Source organism: Poecilia formosa, unplaced genomic scaffold (assembly GCF_000485575.1).
Source record: "Poecilia formosa unplaced genomic scaffold, Poecilia_formosa-5.1.2 Scaffold156, whole genome shotgun sequence".
Taxonomy (NCBI): Eukaryota; Metazoa; Chordata; class Actinopteri; order Cyprinodontiformes; family Poeciliidae; genus Poecilia; species Poecilia formosa.
In genome coordinates this window covers 558,422-578,021 of record NW_006800095.1, presented here as the reverse complement: position 1 = coordinate 578,021, position 19,600 = coordinate 558,422, and the positions used below count along the sequence as shown (strand labels likewise).

Sequence of the window (19,600 nt, the reverse complement as noted above, 5' to 3'; positions counted from 1 at the left end):
ATTTATAAAAAGTGATCACTTCTTATTTAACATGTAATGACTAGATATTTTTAACTACATTTGTTTTGGCAGCAGCACACCTGAATCTGAAGAAGATAGTTTAATTGCTAATTAAAAGTATGAAATATGCTGACTGTGATAAAAAAAACAAGCAAATCCCTGGACTATTAAAGTCCATGACACGTTGCAGTCTCCTTAAAAGTGCTGATTGTCACGTCCATTCGCCTTTATCAGCTGCTTTTTTCTCTAAGGTTTCTTAACTCTCTTCTTTTTATAACTGCTGAGAAAGCACTTAACCTTGGCTTCATTGATACACTCACACACTGTCACCTGATTTAAATAAAAATCTTTGCTGGGCACATGCAGCCAGTTCGGAAATGGGAAGTTGTCACAGCTTGGGTTTCCTTTTTGAAGTTGACTAAGAATAGAAATGTAAATGGATCAGAGAAGGGAAGGTTCTTCATTTTGAAGGCCAGACGTTTTTAGAAAATCAGTCTAACTCGCTTTGGGTGTGCTCGATCGCAGTGTGACCATTTCTTTTCTGTTATTCTTACAAACAAATTTGAATGATTACAAAATGCAGTTTTCAAATAATAATCTCAGTTATTAAACAAAAACAACTGTCCCTATGTGAGAAAGTAACCACCCTTTAAATATAGGACCTGTGTGGCAACAGGAAGTAGACTTAAAGGCCAATTTCATGCCCCAGTCACACTGGAAAAGTTTAGGAAGCAATTTTAATGGCTTTGGGACCCAAGTGACTTTAAATAGTCTGTTTATGCTCAAAAAATGGCCCTTTGTGATGGTATTAAACAATTCTCGAAGAAGAGTGGGTGAAAATTACATCACTGTTTTGTAGAAAACTCTTTACCAGTTAAGCCTAACAAGAAGGTCAGTTGATAGTTTTTTTCTTCCCAAAACTAATAAAATCGTCATTTTAATATATATTTTATTTAATTTCTTTGTCATTTCTGTTTAAAATAAAAAAATTGAAACATTAGTGTGACAAAACCAGAAGAAGAGCGGGCAAATTTGTCTTCTAGCACTGTACTCTGGAAAGTATCTTTACTATCCTCTTTCAAAGAGTCTGAAGTTTCAGGCCGATTGTTTGTTTCTCAGTCAAAAACAGTTTCACCAGGTCAACGAGGTTGAATCATGATAGAGAATGTGGAGAATCGAGGAGATAAAACTGGGCCAAAGTCCGTGAGACTTGAAATGTTCCCTGGGTTGGTGGCAGCATGTGTAGTCTTGCCTCTTTGCACAGACCACTGGTAGCTGCTAACGGTTAGCATTTGTAAAGTCAGCTCCTTGGATGCTAGGTTACAGATAGACTTATGCAAAGACTTTACTCTGCCAGCTTCCAAAGTTCAATAAATGTACCAATGAGTCCACATGTGAGCAGGACAGACATTTGTCCTGAGGATTCACATAAATAATAAACGTAATCTCTTCTGCTTGCCTGTGCTCTCTGCTATGATATCAGTTAAAAAATTCATAGCTGGAGATAACTGTTTGACTTCTTGGCTGTACCATAAACAAGACACATGTTTGTTCCATCCAGCTAATCAGGAGAATGTCTCGTCCTCAGTTCATGTCTCACTTGATTAGTTTCTAGATGTTTTGTACAACCTTGAACTGGTAATTATAGATTGTGAAGTACTGTGCAGAGTTAATGTGCAAAATGTTTCTTATGGAGATTCCCTGTGAGGGAGAGGAATGTTTGCTGGGCTAGATGGTGGAAAGGATATCATTTTTTAATTTTTTACAGTTTGCATCAAGGCTTGGCACAGATTTAGGTCTAGACTTTGACTGGGCCATTCAAACCCATAAATGCCTAGATCTAAACCATTCTATTGGTCCTCTGGTTGGATATTGTATGTTATTAAAGCATACTATTGTATAATATGGTAAAAATGTCTTGTTATGGGTGAAATCATCTGACATTTGAAATAGTACTTTTTAAAAATAATATTAAGGAATTACTGACTTAAAACAAGCTCCTATATCTTGCTGAAAAGTTTCCTGTATGTTAGTTTTTGTCTTATTTCAAGAGCACTCTCACGTTTTCAGTAGGAACTAAACCAAAAACACTTGGTAAAATTTTCTGTTTTTGTAGTGCATCAGTCTATATCGATGATTATTGATTAGGTTTTTGTTTTAAATACCTGAAATTCTGCCAAAGTAGTGACATGACTTTTCCTCTGTTATTCACAATTTCCTCTTGAGCTGTTGTACTTCACTCCATGCCGTTGGTTTTTATTTTTAAGCAGCTTTGTGACAAAACCTTAAACTGCTGCTGCTGTGTCAGTTACTCAGCAGGTTGTTGCTAGGTAACCAAAGAGTGAGTGAGTGAGTGAGTTGCTAGGTAACCAGAGAAAGAGTAAGTTAGTTGATGCCATCTGCGTTGCTTAGCTGGCTGTGAGGCTGAGCAGCTAAAGCCTTTCCTCTGCCTACATCCCCCAGAATACTGTGCGATTCTGGATCAGAGTTTAGTGAAATTACTGAATAATCTATTATTGATCATTTGTCTATTGCAATATATATTGTTGTTGATTTATTGCCTAGCTGTACCGTGTTAGTTTTTCTCTACATTTCTACGAAGCACTGTAGCTTTTCTGACTCTCTTGGTGAATTTAATAAGAGCTAACGTCATAAAATGAGGTTTTAGAATTATCTCTGCCCTGATATAAACAAGCAGATGTAGCAAAGTTAAGACAAAGATGCTTAAACTATTTTTGGACTATGAAACCCCAAAGTTTCACTTTAATTTTTCGAAAGCAAAGCCAGACTCATCCCTCATTGTTCTAGCAGGAATTGACCCTTTTTAAAGACGTTTACGATGGAGTATTAGGGCCACGCTAATAATATAGAAATAATAAAACTACGAGAATAAAGTCATAAAATTACGAGAATAAAGTCGTACAAGAATGAAGTCGTAGTATTAGAAGAATAGACATAATATTCTGACTTTATTCTCCTGATATTTTGAATTTATTCTTGTAGTATTGACTTTATCCTTGAACAAATTTATTCTTGTATTTTTATTTTTTGATTGGTTTTCTTAATATAGCCGTAATACTTCATTGTTGATTGGTGCTCTCTGAAAACAAAAAGATACAAAATGTTGTCTTTTCTGCATATAGTCAGAGTTAAACTTCTGGTAATGCTGCTCTGCAAATTAAAACAGAAAATATGCCATTTTGTAAGGTTATTCCTTGGCAGTGAATTATGTCATTCTTGCTTTTTTAACATGAAAGATGTTGCGGGTGACCGTGTTTCTGGTCCTGGTTTTTCCAAGCTGGGCCAATGCAACACAGGAAGGCTGTAATTATGGTTGAGCAGCCGGGAATTCCCAAATTCAGACTGAAAGTGGAATGAAGCATACATCTATAGGACCAGCTAGGTAATAAAAAACATCGCAGTTTGATGTGATGTAGGTCTGCTGGAGATCGTCCTTTTAACTCCTTGAATGTTTTGCTAAACATGCATTTCGATTGGATGTTTTACTTTGGGTAAGATGATTTGCACTTCGTGCACTTCTAAAAAGGAAAAGAAGAATTTTTAATTTCATTGCGAGAAAGATTCGTTCACTTGTTTCTTAATATCCATCTTGGAAATTGATGTAATTGCTGCACCTTCAGGTTAGTTCCTGGTCAATGGACCAGACATTTTCCAGGAAAAGAGGCTCGTACTGCTGCTGCTGCTGCTGCTCTTTAGGGGTGTGACTTAAAGGACTGATTCACTAAATGCTGGCTGCAGAAAGCAAAGCATGCCAAATATAATCCAATTAGATTGAATAAAATGCATGTAGATACATACTGACCTTTTTAAATCCTGTTTAAATATCATTATGTTGAGAGAAATTCTCCTTTCTGGGATCTTGAATGTCAAACGTCTCGTCTTTAATGCTTTAAATGTGGCATCTTTTCATTTATTTTTGGATAAATAAGGAAATAAGTGACTACATGTCTCCTCTGACCTTTAATTCAGTTTCATTCATTTAAAATCAAGAGACTGGAAAAGTCTGAGATTTGAGATATATTGTATAAATAGTATATCCTTCCTTTCCTCCTTCTCCCTCTCTCCTTTCTTGTCGTATTCTTCCCTCCATCCCTCCTCTTCATTTTGTTTCTTGTCTTTCCTTTTTCTTGTCAGTCTGTCCTTATTTCCCTCTTTCTGTATTTCTTCTCTTTATATCCTTCATGTTTCCTTTTTACTTCCCTTGTATCCTTTCTTGTTTTCCTCAGGTCCTTTCTTCCATCCTTCATTTTTGCCCTTCCTTCTTTCCTTTATTTCTTTCCTACCTTCTTTCCTTCCTCCATTCCTTTCCTTCTTTCCTTTTGTCTTCCTTTTCTTTCTGTTCTTCCTTCCTTTTTTCCATCTTTGCTTCTTTCCTTCCTTCCTTCCTAACATTCATTCCTTCATTTTCTTCCTTCCCTTCTTTCCTTCCTCCCTTCCTTTCTTTCCCCTAACCTTTTTATTTCTTTCTTTGTCTTCCCTTCCTGACTTTATTTTTTCCATTCCTCCCTGGTATCCCTCCTGTACTTATTTCTCTCCTTTCTCGTCTCCTGGCTTCCTCCGATGTTTAATATTTTTTCTGCTTGCTGAAAGCTAAATGAAGCCGCCCGGTTCTGGTCATTGTCTCCGGTTCCTGTTGTCTCGGTCGGCCTGAGCAGATAGCGTCTATGACTCAATCTCGCTGAGTGAACTGATAAGCTTGTTGGAAGGATTCTTATCTCGCGCCGTTGTTGGATCACTTGAACGCGGCGCTGAGCCGATTCATCCCAATAAAGCTGCAGCTGTAAAGCGCCGGTGAGTGAGAGCATCTTGGCGATTACAGACGAGAGGCGGAGTTTAATTTCCGTCCTCTGATGGGATGTTGTGCAGCAATTGTTGAATAATTCAGATTTTCACTCACTTCCTGTTGGTTTGATGACAATATTTGATCAGTATTTAAGTAGATGTTTTTACCAAATACTTTTTTTACTCTTACTTGAGTAATTTTTGCTACTTTTTCCCTTTACTTGTTGAAGTAGTGCTACTCTTATTTGAGACTCAACCCCATTCACATAAACACCAGTAAACAACTTCATAGAACTTTTTATATTTTGTGTTTAAATCATATTTTTACATTGGTTAGACTGAACACAGTAGCATTTATTTATTTGTCCTTTCAACAAAACTGGATGGTAGTAGCTCATAATCTCAGATTACCACACATGTTTTATTTTCATGTTTAGATGGAGATACTTGATTCATATCATAATTTATACAAACTTTGCTAATAAAGAATGCTTGTTGGGCTTGTTGGGCTGCAACTAATGACTATTTTTGTAATCAATTATTATATCGATTATTCCGACGATTAATTGGATTTTAAAAATTGGCACTGGAGATTTTTTTGTTTAACCACTTTAGCTTTTACTGCACAATATTAAAAAAGCTTTAGATGTGCAAATAAGCAAATAATTCAATTACTTTTTATGAATAAGAAAATAAACATTTTATCACCTGGAAAGCAATTAAATGGTTTTTCTTTTTTATCAGGGTCTGTATACATCAGACCCTGATAAATTCATTGATTGAATGAATTGAAATTCATTCAATCAATGAATTTAACAATTCATTGATTGTTAAATTAGTTGATTATTTCAATAGTCGATTAATCTGATTAATCATGATCAATCATGATCAGTTCGATTAATCGTTTCTACCGTAAATGCTTGTATTGATCCATTTTATTGTAAATTAGAAAATAATGACCTTTTAACTTTCCAAAGGTTACAAATGCACAGCAGATTTCTGATTGCTCCTGATAAGATATGCCTCCCATCTGCTGAACGTGAGAAGGGAGTGTCTGTAACTAATCTGAGTTCATCTGCAGCTCTGAATGTGACCTTCGCTTTGGGTAAAAGGGAAGAAATGCTGGAAAGACTCGTCTAATGTGAGGTATGATTGGATGACAGCGTTGTCGAGGTTGGGGGTTGATTTGGGAGCTTTGGCCCAGTTAGAGGCACTGAAATAAGGCTCTAATTTCTCCTGCATGTGGGCTGACCCGCAGCCTTTTGGAAGCTGGGCGGTGGGGGATAAATGGTCTTTTACTGGGAAGTGAAGCCAGAAGACTTCATAGTGGGATTTAGCAGCAAAACAAATCAGTCCTAACTATTAGTGTTGAATTCACAGCTTGAGAACGGAACTAACAACTATAAATGCATTGACATTTTTCTTTAAGGCTGCAGCTCTGTGTGCGAGAGCCGTCTAGTATTATTTTGTGTTGGGATTTAATTGAATATACAGTTGGAATAACGCTCACAAAGTCTCCAGGGACGAGCAGGAAATGCTGGCCTGCATATTTCTGTTCCTCAAAATTAGATCATACGGGTTATTTGTTTGACACTGTCAGAAACACGCTTCCGTATAATTATGTTTTGACCAGCTGAAGGCTCATGTCCGCTGCTGTGGAAATTAGATTACCTTAATGAGGTTCATAAGGTTACCCATCGTTGCCCATTTCCACAAGTTTACAGAAACTAAAGAGTAAAAATGTCTTTCTCAGCCAAATACCTCGTATATCTAACAAATTAGAATTGATTTATCTGCTGAACATGCTTGTTTAATAAATCTTTAACCAGGGCGCTATGTATATTTTCTTGGAAAATACGAGGTTTCAAAACTCTTGGGGTAAGCGTTGCGTGGCACAGATGACTTCTGCCTTTTGTGCGCAGCAGAAAAAAGTGAAGACATAAGCAACCGCATAAGCTAAGGAGAGTCCAGAGATCACATGCTGTCTGTCTCGTGTGGAATTAATCATTCTGCTGACCAAGCTCTGTCCTGCAGGCCGGGACGCGTCATAAACGTCTACGCACACTTCTCACAGAGAGAGACGCCCAACAGGAAGAAGACACAATCTCAGAGTACCAATGTAGCCCAGCACCTGGCAAACATTTCTCTTTGGCTATCAGCGATTTGTCCTGTTGTCAGCCTAATTAAAGTTTCATTAGATGATTTATCACCTAATTTACTTTAGCAAGATATTTGGGACTGAAAGTCGCATTAGCAAAAAAAAAAGCTCCCTGAAAGGTGTGCAATTATTATTATTTTTTAACCAAAGAAGAAAATAAAACATAAAAATTGCAATTATAAACCCTGACATTTGTTTTAGTTTTAGATTGGCACTAGCAGTCTCTTTGATTTCCTTCTTCTTGCTTCAAATGAGAAGAAAATCCTTTTCAACTAAATCTGTGATGGTAATACTCATAGATGTTCATACAAACAGTTTCAGTCAAATCAAATCAAGATTTTTAAATATAATTTATATTGTGAGATGATTCTGGAGCTAAAGCATATTGACATTTAAATATGTTTTTTACGGTTAAGACATTAATTAATTACAGGGAAAAAATGAAGGCATTTAATTAGTGGAACGCTACAAACTGATATGTAATCTGAACTTGTGATTAAATGAGAAAATTTGAGATGTCCAGTTGACAGCTTTTACTTCTGAGGTAGAGAGCAAGCAAGGCTGGATATAATTAACATTTAATAAATTAAATTAATTTGTTAGCCATGATAAATTTTCTGCTGTTAGTTATGGCTGAATCACGGTTCACAGAGACTTGTATGTTAGCAAATAGACACATCATTGAGTTACAAGCATCTTATGTCACCCTGGTTTTGGCTGAACTTGGTGTAATGTTTCATTTGTAATGCAGCAACCAGCATCTGTTTTTATGTTGCTTTTTTATTTTAAGCTCATGTGACGGTGAGTAGTGTTCTGCTTCAACATTTTGAACCAACATTATCTTCCCCAAAGCTTTTTTTTTTTTTTCCAGTGTTTCTGGCTCACAAAGTTAAAAGCAGGTAGATCCATTTTTTTCTTAGATGAAAGAAAATTATTTTTTTCTTCTTTTTATAAGAAGATTTCTGACTCTGCTTCCTTCAGATGTTGCAAATGTCATGAAATTTAAAGGGAAAGGCCAGTGAAGTGGGTTTTGTTGCTCAGAGGCTCAAAGTATCTTGTGAGTAAATCAAATGTAGAAAGATGAAACTGAGATTGAAGGTGAGGCAAGCGAATTTAATCTAGTTGATTAAATTAGGTTGATGGCGTACGTTACCTGAAAGCTTGCAGACTGCGTCCTACACAAGTACCGGCACCCCTTTTTGAACCCATCTCCCACTTGTTTGCGTAAAGCTTCCTAGTTTCGTCTAGTTTAAAGCGCAGTGTGGGTTTTCAAGTCAATTTGCATGCTGGATTTTATTTTGGGGCATCATGACAAAGGGGACAGAAAACAAACACATCAAAATAATCTAATTTTTATTAGTAAAATAAATTTTGAATGTCTTGTATCTCTTTATATTACAGTTTTCCACTATTTTGTGTTGGTTTATAGCATAAAAGTTTGGTATAATACATTTTGTGGTAATTGTGTTGAGTCATCATGTATGAATACTTTCCAAAGCACTTATATACTCCCAGCCGTAAAGTGGCTAATAGGTGTATCACATTGTATTATAGGATGAAAGCTCAGTCAGTTATTACACAGTCTGGCATCATTTCGACAGCCTCCCACAGGTATCTCCTGTCTGAACAAAAGAATATTGCACTTATTGTTGAAGCTACAGCATGAAATCCTGTCTTCATAGCTGGTTAAGCAGCTAAACTTGCTCTTAGTACACCTATAACTTCTATGTTTTTTCCCTCTGTGTACGATCTGAAACTTCGTTGTTGTGGTTGAGCTGGCTGCTCCAGCCCTGCTACACATAATAAGCGGCTGCAGAATCGTGGCTTCGCTGCGTTTGTTATTACACTAAACCTTTCGGCAAAGCAAACCCGGGTCCCTGTCACTGTTCAAGGAATTTGCATCTGTGAAATATCTTAAGCTGTGCTGATCACAGCTGCTGGTGTGTCTGCATAATCTGCAGCGCATGAAAGCAATTAGATGAAGGAGAAGTCAGAAAAGTGAGCGGGCTCCCGCCGCGTGGCGGGAGACGAGACCCGAAAATCCTCAGAAGAAGCAGCCCACACTCTAATTAAAACTCGCTTCTTTGATTTTACGTCCACACAAACATGGTCACACGAAACAGAGAGCAGCAGATGTTTATTTCCTCCTACAGACATGCTTATGCGCGAACCACCTCATGTTGTGAGATAAATACGACTAACTACCCTCGGTCCCTTAACAATTGTTGTTTTATTTCATGTTTGCATAACTTTAACTAAGTTGGTGCAAACATTTGATCAACCTGTATACTTGGAGGGTGAATTTTTATGTTTTTGTCTCTTTTCAATTTTGAAAATTTGTGTCCCTTTAGCATTCTAGTGCCACTAACGTGCATTTGAATGCTCTGCGATTACAGTTTATGTACTGTTATCTACCATTACTTTAGTTGTTAAGCTGGTACTTTAAAGGGTTAAAGTACCCTTTAAGTTTTAATATATATAAATATATATATTGGATATCTATGTGCAGGCAGGTTAAAAAAGTTAATCACACTGATAAAAATTGAGAAAAATCCCATTGATACATATTTTATGTCAAACTTTAAAAGGACATTTTTGTATTTGAAAATAAATAAACCCTGTAAAGTTGGATTTAACATAGAATATTATATTGTATTTAAGCTGCATTGGTAGATTCTCAGTTTTTAGATTCTTGTAAAAAAACATTTTTTTAAAAATGCCACAAGAAAACAAATCAATGCTCAAGATTTTTTGATTCATGTAAATAAATATCTGAACAGTATAGGGAGCATTTGTGTTTAGCCCCCTTGATCTTTATACTCCTAAATAAAACCCAGTGCAACCAGTTCCCTTCCAGTGGTGGAGAAAGTACTCAAAAAATGTGTAAAAGTACAAATACACAGACAAAAATGTACTCAAGTAAAACTACCACATTAACATTTGTACTTAAGTAAAAGTAAACAAGTATTGGCTTTTAAAAATTCTTAAGTATTAAAAGTAAAAGTACTTGCTGAATAATTAATACAATATCATTAAGTGAACCGATCGTATTTAATTTTAAAACATTAGAAATGTGCCATTTTAATTAACAATGCCACAGATAAAGCATGTTTTTATTATGTTTACTCTGTAACATAGTTTAGACTTAGATATGTGATTCTATGCATCATAATTTCAGGGATTTCCTAACATAGCATGAACTTCCCTTTTTTTTTTTTTGCCACTAGTGGCTTTTATTTTGAAAGAAATCCAACAGAAAGGAGTTGGAAAGAAGGTGGGTGGGGGAGGACATGCAACCGAGGAGCCAGTAGCAGAGTTGTATTCAAGACCACCTACCCAAGACCAAGTCAAGACCAGCACCCCGCGCTACGTGACACAAAAAATTTAAGTTTTACCTATCAAAATTGCTTCTCAAATTGATCTGAAAGATCCACATTCCCATAAAACACCTAGATATTAAATACTTAGAGCTGAAATAAATTTAATCAGTAAAGATCCGTCCAGAAGAATCGGATCGTTCCTGAATGTCATATCAATGCAGACTTTGGTCACAGCGTTGTCCCATACTTACGACACCTCAGTCAACACCTCCACACAATAATTCAGCGCATGAATGACAACTTTTTTCATCGCAGATGCAACATGTGTCTCAGTACAGCTAGCTTTGCTAGCATCATGTCCACAGATCTAACCTTTCTTTAAGCTTTCCTTCCAAGTTACGCTAAAAGGTGGACAAAGTCCCACCGTCTGTGAAAGCGAAGCGCTGCTGGTTTTACATGTCGCCATATCTATGATTTATGCGATTAGACAGACATCTTCTCCCGCTCAAAGGAAACCACTGCGCATGTCTGGAGCTCCACGTGCGAGTAAAGGTGGAGGCGATGGGTGACAACAGACACTAAGTCACGTTATTGCTTGGATTTTACGGCGCCACCTTAAGACCCTGAACTTCACATTTTAACAGACAAAAAAAGAGCAACGCGGCTTGGATGTAAGGAGTATCGCGACGGTTTTGTAGAAATGTAGTGAAGTAGAAAGTACAGATACTTACTGTAAAATGTAGTGGAGTAAAAGTAGAAGGTATCCATTATTAAATCTACTTAAGTAAAGTACAGATACACGAAAGTTGTACTTAAGTACAGTAACGAAGTACTTGTACTTCGTTACTTCCCACCACTGTTCCCTTCAGTAGCCACCTAATTAGTAAATGGAGTTCACCTGTGTGTAATTTAATCTCAGTAAAAATCCAGCTGTTCTGTGATGGTCTGAGGTTTGGTAGAGAATATTCAAGAACAAACTGAAGCATGAAGAGCAAGAAGCACAACAGACGGGGCATGGAAACAACATCGTCTGGTTATAATGTGAAAAAAATTAGAAGAAGGTTCAGGCTTGTGTATTTCTTTTCTGCTACTTCATAAGGCCCAACTCCAGTGAAATAACTGACTTTAGAAATTACCTGTTACATTCCACACATAAATCAGTCTAACCCAATCACATTTTCCTAAATAGACATGACTGGAGCTGTCTTTGTCCACAGAAGGAGCAGGCCCCATGCCATAAATTAGGCTGCTCCGTGTCTCCATAGTTGGCAAAAAAAAATTGGTTAAATGTATGTTTGTTTTGATTATTCTTTATTGCACCAATACTCCTTGGCAATAAATTCTTTACCATTGGGAAAATTTTTATTTCCCCTTAAATGGGGCCACATTTGTGTTTTGTGGGTTGAGCAGCAGAGCCGAGTATGTGGGTTGCACCCATGAAAAACTTGCCAGTTCTTATCTGCCAAAACCAAGCAGCTCATTCTGTTATTGCGTCTTGTTTGGTGCTTTTTTTATTGGATTGGACAATTGCAGTGTGAAGAAACAAGGCATGTTGGCAGTTTAGCAGTACATTAATTTAACAAACATGTGCCGTAAGCTACTGTTATACCTTTGTGCACATTCGCTCTAGGGACGTAGCATTCTCTGCAGACTTATTTTAAACTGCTCATGTCACAGTAGTAGTGTGGCAAACTTGATATTTAACAGAAGAATCTATGAAGTGCATTTCTGATATAAAGAAGGATAGAAGTGTCAGAGACATCTTATGATTGAAATGTTTTTTGAAAGAGGCGTCTACCAGACCCTGTACTGTCAGGGTGAGCATTGTCATCTTGGAGGATGGACTCTGGTTGCTAAGAGTGTTTTCACACCTGACAGTCTGGTAGACTCGGTTCAATTGGGGACCAAAATGGCAACATTTATTACACCTTCAGCCGGTGCAGTTCACACTGCAGTGTCAAATGAACCAAACTCTTTCAAATACCTGTTCCCCTCCTCACCTCTGATGGAGCTGCACTGAGAACTATTCAACGAAACAACATGAAAAGCTCAGAAGAAGACATGAGCTCAACTTCCTCCTTTTCAAAATAAAAAAAAAAAGGAGTAGCGTCAGATTTTAGCAGCGGTAGGGTTTCTCGACCACAATCCATTTCTTCTGCTAGCGCTGAAATGGATTATTACAACCTAAGCAACCTAAGAGTTTGCTTAGGTTGCTTAGGTTGTAATAATCCATCCATAATATTTTGTTGTATTTACCCAGAATGCTCTGCGTGGTAATCTACTTCCTGCTTTTGGAGTGGTCTCTGGTCCACTTGGTATTCACATATGCATCTGAACTGCACCGTAGTTCACTTCAACCAAATGGAGACCGAGGATTTTAGGCGACCAGAGTTTGCTTTGTTCAATAGCGCATTCACTCTTCCCCAAGCGAACTGGACTTTCTAGGCAAATGAATAAAGCAGATTAAACAGGACTGGTGTGAATTCGCCCTAACAGTGTAGATTGGCTCTTTTTGCAAATTCTAATCTTGATATTTATGCATTGTAATTGCTTCTAATTAGTCCCCTCCCCATGTCATTTCACTACCTCCCCCAAAAGCTGTTTGATGCTGGAAGGGGGCATTTGTGAAGTTTCTCAGCCGGCTCAACCCTCAAAAACACTTTCCCTATACATGTGGCACCATTTAATGGAAACTCGGCTGCCAAAAAGGAGAGAGTGTGGGCAAATTGTTGGTGGTGCTGCCAAACATAATGCCCTGGCTGTCCTGATATCCCACAATCCTACTCTGAGCCACACAGGGGAGTGTGATAGGCTGCTGAGGAGGGGAACTGCAGCACAGTTAGCGGCGCTGTCAGGAAACAGAAGCCCACTCTGAATGAATGCAGCTCCCAGAAACAGCTGAACAGGACGCTCCGTCTGGTAACCAACCTCTCTCTTATTATATTACCTGTTTTTTCTTTCCAAACTCCCTGTTTTTGCTTTTAAGAGACGTTCCCTGTTCGTTGTGTCCTTTTAAAATATGTCCTGTTTCTGGTCACGGCCGCCGCCGCCGCGGACGATGATGACACATGATATGATATGGAGGGTTTTCACTGTATTCAGGCGGAAAAAAAGTCGAGCTGTCGCGGCTCTTCTGCTCAGAAAACCCGGGCTGTTGATGTCCATACGCCACCGTTTGGCTGTGTGTGCCAAACAGAGGGGTGACACGGTGCTTTTTGGCTGCTCACAGCGCCTAATATTTTGTTGAAGAAAGTCCGAGGCTGGCTCGGTGAAGTAAGCTAACGTGTTCAAGTTTCGAGACAGACAGTGGGGGGCAAAACGCCGCTTTTCCCGCACCTTTAACCGCGGATTTACGTGTAAATACGGAAGGCAGCTGAGTCGCAATGAGAGGATGTTGGATTTAGGCACAGTTGGGGCGATGAAAGTGGTGTATTAGGGCCGGTTGGAGCGACGTACTGGGCTGTTTTTGATCTGCAGTGCGGTAGGCGTGGCCACGGCGGCAGGATGACACGGTCTGGATCCTCTTTTAGCATCCCTCCATCCCTGAAGGCTCGGCCTCTGCCTGCACAGTTTAATTAAAATGCACGGTAACATGCTGTTGCAGTAGCAGTCTAAGGGGAGAGGAAATATTGTGGGGCTTGTTTGGAGAGGTTTAATGGTTAATTCAGTCAGGTTGCGCCGTGCAGACAGGCAACTCGGGTCAAAAATAACTTCATTAATCTCAAAGGGAAGTTGAATGTTGTTGTAATCCATATTATCTAAGGTTGTTGTAGATGCAGTTGGCTGTGGGCAGGAAAGATCTCCTGTAGTGGTTTGTGTCTCAGCGGCTCTAGAGAAGCCTCTGGCTGAAGGAAGACATTCTGTTGTAAAAAAGATGATAGGACAAGTGTGTAATCACTACAACAGATTTATAGAAGATCTGCAGCATCTGTTAGAAAGATGGAGATTTAAGAAGATGCATTGTAACAGTCCAGAGGTTCTGGTTCCTATAAAGAAACACCCTAATCCGTCTTTTTCACTATTAAAACACAAATATGTGACATGCAATATAAATTTACTCCCTTTTGTATTGATATTTTTACAGTAATAATAGCTAACATACCTAGTTAATCCATTGATTACTAGCAATGGATTAATTAGGTATGTTGGTAAAATTTGGTGAAGGTAAACATTTTGTTCAAAGAGAAGTTTACCGACGCACACAGCTGAAATAATATGTGCTCCTCAATTTGTATTTAAATTTATGAGAAGCTTTGACCAATCCCTTGCATTTTTAGATATTCAGCAAATGACCACTGAGAAATGTCCTTTTTAGTGGTCAGAATAGATTAGGTAATTAACTCCTAATATTCAGCCTAAAGGTCACGTGGGTCAATTTAGATTTTAAAGTGACCAACATGACCATGAAAATCAGAGACATTTGATACTCTGCCCTGAAAACAAAAAGAGCTTCAGCTCACATTGTTTTCCATATTTTAGTTAAATCTTGATATTGACCTCTAAAGGTAATCAAATATAAATCCACTCTTTTCTTTTGCTCGTTTTGTTCTTCTGTTCTGGGTGTTTTGAGTCATTTAAGTTGAACTTGCTTTTGTTGACCTTTCTGTCTGTCCACGTGAAAATCTTAAAATACTTTTAAAACTTGAAACTCAAAACCAAACCAAATGAGGCCTGAGGTGCTTCAGGTGCAGGTGACCTCCTGGATGAGTTGTAGATGAACTCTTGGGGTAACTTTGGTTGGCCAGCCGCGCCGTGTTGGTTCGCTCAAAGCTTTAGAAATTGCTAATCGGTCATCAGTCATCGTTCCAGACTGATGACGTCAGTGAATTGGTTCACATCTGTTCTTTTTTTTTTAGATTTTGCTTTTTCAGATCTGGTAATTATTTTAAGAGAATGTGGTTTATATTTCCTCACATGGAGCTGGGTTGGTTTGCAGAGCGTTTCTCCTTAGCAAATCTTTATGTAAAAGCTGCATTTTGTACTTTTTATTGCTAAACAAACAAACAAACAAAAAAACGGTAGAAAGCTGATGCGAATACTTTTCACAGCCCCACAACTGGATAATACAAAGGATTATTAGGGCTAACCCCTAACCCTATGCTAAAAACAAAATGAAAAAACTAAATTACAAGGATAAACGAGAACAAAATCATTTTATGAGAATAGAGTTGTATGGGGCTGCACAGTGGCACAGTTGGTAGAGCTGTTGCCTTGCAGCGATTCCCGGCCCCGGTCTTTCTGCATGTTCAGTTTGCATGTTCTCCCTGTGCATGCGTGGGTTTCCTCCCACAGTCCAAAAACATGACTGTCAGGTTAACTGGCCTAGGTGTGAGTGTGTGTGTGTGTGCATGGTTGTCTGTCTCTGTGTTGCCCTGCGACAGACTGGCGACCTGTCCAGGGTGAACCCCGCCTCTCGCCCGGATCGTTAGCTGGAGAGGCACCAGCAACCCTCCCGACCCCACCAAGGGACAACGGTGTAAAGAAGATGGATGGATGGATGGATGGATGGATGGAGTTGTACGAGGAGAAAGTTGAAATAATATGTGAATAAAGTCGTAATATGACTTTAGACTAATAATACTATGACTATTCTTCAGTCTTGTAATTTAATTACTTTATTTTCATAATTTTATGACTTTATTCTGTTAATTTTTTTTCGTAGCAGATTTCTTGTTATTTTCTGTTTCCCTTATGAGCTAAACTTTCGCTGAAATGCTTTTTATTCTTAATAACAGCTGACGGTGTTAGCGGTGAGGTCACAGCTGATTTGTGGATTACTCATAGTTAATCTTATGAAATGTGTAAAGCCTTCTGGCGTCTCTCAACTCCTCTGTAAGAAGTTACTGGCTTCTCATCAATGTTTAAATCCGTAGCTCTAATCTTGCGTAGAAACAGACATCAATTTTTTCGTTGTCTGAACATTCGAACAGCTGGACCGAATGGAGTCGACTGCTATCCTCCACATTCCCTCCGACACGCAGTCGGCTTGAATTGGCTCCCTGCTGAACCCCTGAACGCCTCGGTGCAAAAATCAGCAATGCTAAGAATGTAAACGCAGCAATGTGAGCTGACAGGATTTATGGCCTCCTCAGCAAAAACAGCGCTCTGCTTTGAGTCACCTTCATGTGACCAGACTGCCTTCCCTGAAAATGTGCTCTTAGAAGTGCCACTCCAAGTCTGTTTGGGCGCAGCCTCAAATTAACATGTCTGGATTCAGTTAGAGCAAAAATCTGGGGAATAAATACCCACATAAGCTCTTTTTTCAACTTAATTAATTGAGGAGACTGTTAGTTTTTGGTGTTTACACACAGCAGCTTTGTCTGGCTGACCGGATTGAACCTGTTGCCAAGTTTAGCTACTTTTCAGATTCTTGCTTGAAACTTGTAGCACAAACATCATCACCAGTGTTGCTCTTTATTTATTTTTTATTTTTTTAAGTGAGAATACTTTGCTCTCCTTCCATTGTATTCCTGCAGCTGTGGAGAAAAGCAGCTGCAGTGTTTTATGAGCTGCTTGCAAATGTGCAGCTTTGTCCGTGTAATGCATTAAAAGGCCGTGAACTGTGGGAAAGCAAACAAGACATTCTGTCTGTGCAACTCGCTGCACGGCCTTCATGCGTCTGGATGGATCTGAAATCTCATCAGACTTGCTCTCTTCAGTCTGGTTAGATGGTTGATTTTCCTCTGCAGAGCAGCGGCATCCAGTTTTGAGGGTTCACTGTTAATGGTTTGTTTTTCAGTCCCAGTTTCAGACTGGTTTTTACAGCCCGACAGCAGAAAATGAACTGAGCAGCAGCCGAATGAAGGTTTGACTGATTTATAAACCACCATCCATCTGACTCATTCTGCAGCTACTACCTACATGGCTGGATTTATACATTCTAGTTGCCAGTATTCTGCTAATATTGCAAGAAATGCAACATTCTTACAATTTTTAGACTAAAATCTTTCTAAAGCCTAAAAATTAAATGGCTTTTGCTTTGGTGACATTTTTCTTAACTCAATCTGGGAAGAAATGTGAAAGAAATTCAGATTATGACAATAAAAGTTTTGTGAACTGAATAAATTCTGAAATAATAGCTGCACAATAGTAGGAAAATATGCAACTGGGATATTGTTGGAAAATATTGCGATGATTTCTCGACTGTGATTAACCAGGATTATCGTCTCATCTTTTCTCTCTTCACGGCGTTCGTACTCCACCACAGAAACAGAATTTCAGCATTTAAGTCACTAAATTCAGCATCAGGTTTGGGAATAAAATGTCTTTTTTAACTGCTTTACTGGCATCCACACCATTTGTATTGTGTGGCCAATAAATGAATAAAAATTTGTTATTCTGGCATTTAGTGAAAAGAAGTAATCTCTGTAGTCCTAACTGATTTAAAACAGAAAATGTTTCTTTATTGTTTTCAACCTCTGCAAAAGTATGTAGGAAAACATTAGTATATTCAGATTCTGTTCTTATCCCATTTTCTAAAGTTTAATCCACCCGTTTATCCTTCTGACCAGCCGCTCATCCCTTCATTCATTCACCTAGACTCTGTTTTCGTTTTGCTGGTTCCTTGTTTGAAACCAGGTTACTGCAGGGATGACTTCCATAAATTCCCAGTGAACTTTTTTCTGACTGTGTGGAGAAATCCCTGCAGGTTTTTCTGCTGAGTCACTTTTCCCTTTGGTTAGCCGTGATTGAGTAATGAATTATCTCTGCTGGTTCCATTAACTTCCTGAAAACAGGCCTGAGTTGTTTAAATCTGAGTGTAAAGAGGCAGGACTGAGCCATGGTGATGCCTGGAGGTTATTTAAGGTTACACTGTAAGGTCTTAATGCTACATATTTTTCTCTTTTTTTTCATGGTCGTTCTTACTACTGAATGATGGGATTGCAATCAGACTTCCATGCACAGAAGTATTGTCACAAAATATAACAATAATAATAATAATAATAATAACTCTCTCTCACTTTCTACCTGGATGATAAAAGTCTTCATTTTGGTGGATTGATCTCAACCAGCCTGGTTTTTTTTTTTTTTTTTTATTCTTGAAGGATAATTTTGTTTACAGAGACTTAGTATCCATTTTATCCAGGTGTTTTGTTTATTAATTTTAATATTTCAAATGACTTCCAGTTGCAGTGTTAAACATTAATTAGAAATTTACATTTGTTAATCTTTGAGAGGGCGCACTTGCATTATTATGCCATTACCAATATTTTACTTGAAAATGTTCTTAAAACAACAACATTATTGTTTGTCGCAGTAACTTTTGGGATGATTTAAATTAGTTTTTAATTTATTAAGATTTTGTCATTTGGATCCATTTGGACCATTTAAAACAATCAGTTTTTACTTTTTATAGGTACATGTTTGAGTAAAATGAACTTTGTTCTTTTATCCTATGAACTACTGACAACATGTCTCTGAAATTCAAAGCAAAAATTTTGTTTTTATTTGCAGAACATGAGAAATGGTCAAAATAACAAAAAGATGCAGTGCTTTCAGACCTCAAGTAATGCAAAGAAAACAACTTCATATTCATTTAGAAACAACAATATTAATGTTTTAACTCAGGAAGAGTTCAGAAATCAATATTTGGTGGAAGAACCAGGAGGTTTTCAATGAGGTTCAGTGCTGTGGGCTCTTCATTTTTTTCAGAGCTGTATTTATATTTGTCAGTAATGCTAACAAATATTGCAAATTAACCTTGTTTCCAATAAGTGTTGCACTTATTTAAGGAAGAGTTTCGTAGCCCTTTGGCTGCTGAACAGTTGTCATATCTGAGCGTCCAGCGCAGCCTCGCGGTTTCCTGTTACAGCAGCCGTTTGGTGTGACAGCTGTCCATCCTGCAGCCATGCAGACGGTGTCTCAACATGGACTTCAGGCCTGCTCAGGACATGTCCCATTGTGTCAAAAAACGACAAGTATTCCTCCCCCGGCGGGACCGACCGGAGGGGGCTGGATTGGCAGAGACTGGCCCAGCTGTGACTTCGTTGCCGAATGGCGGCCAGCACAGATGGCAGCGCCCGCGTTCCTCACATGAACGCATGCGGGTCGACGCGCACGCGATGGGACGCTTTCCAGCAGTGTGCAGAACAATCGCAAGTGGAGCTTAAAATGGAGGTTTACATGCATGGACGGCACATTTAGTGTCAGTGACCAATTATGTAATGAAGCTTCATTCCGATCAGCCACCGCCACAGCGTTAGGAAGGACACGAAAGAGACGTCCAGCTAGCGGCGTGTCAGCGGCGCCAGTCACTGTGAATTTACTCCTCCTGTTAACGTGGATAATTCTCATCGGAGGAGTATTATCCGCTACCCGC

The 19,600-nt window shown here is 38.5% G+C and overlaps 1 protein-coding gene across 11 annotated transcripts in view; it reads left to right on the top strand.

The window, feature by feature from the left end:
* The window catches only part of epb41l3b (erythrocyte membrane protein band 4.1-like 3b), a 77,914-nt gene that overhangs the window by 524 nt on the left and 57,790 nt on the right, over positions 1 to 19,600 (top strand). For 4 of the 11 annotated variants that reach the window (XM_016677463.1, XM_016677459.1, XM_016677462.1 and 1 more), the window contains exon 1: positions 13,072 to 13,200. The exons of 2 other annotated variants lie outside the window; for them this stretch is intronic. The gene's annotated coding sequence lies outside the window, so the exon portion shown is untranslated. Of the gene's footprint in view, positions 1 to 13,066; positions 13,201 to 19,600 lie in introns of those variants that run through there. 5 more of the 11 variants (XM_016677453.1, XM_016677446.1, XM_016677461.1 and 2 more) reach the window with 3 other exon arrangements.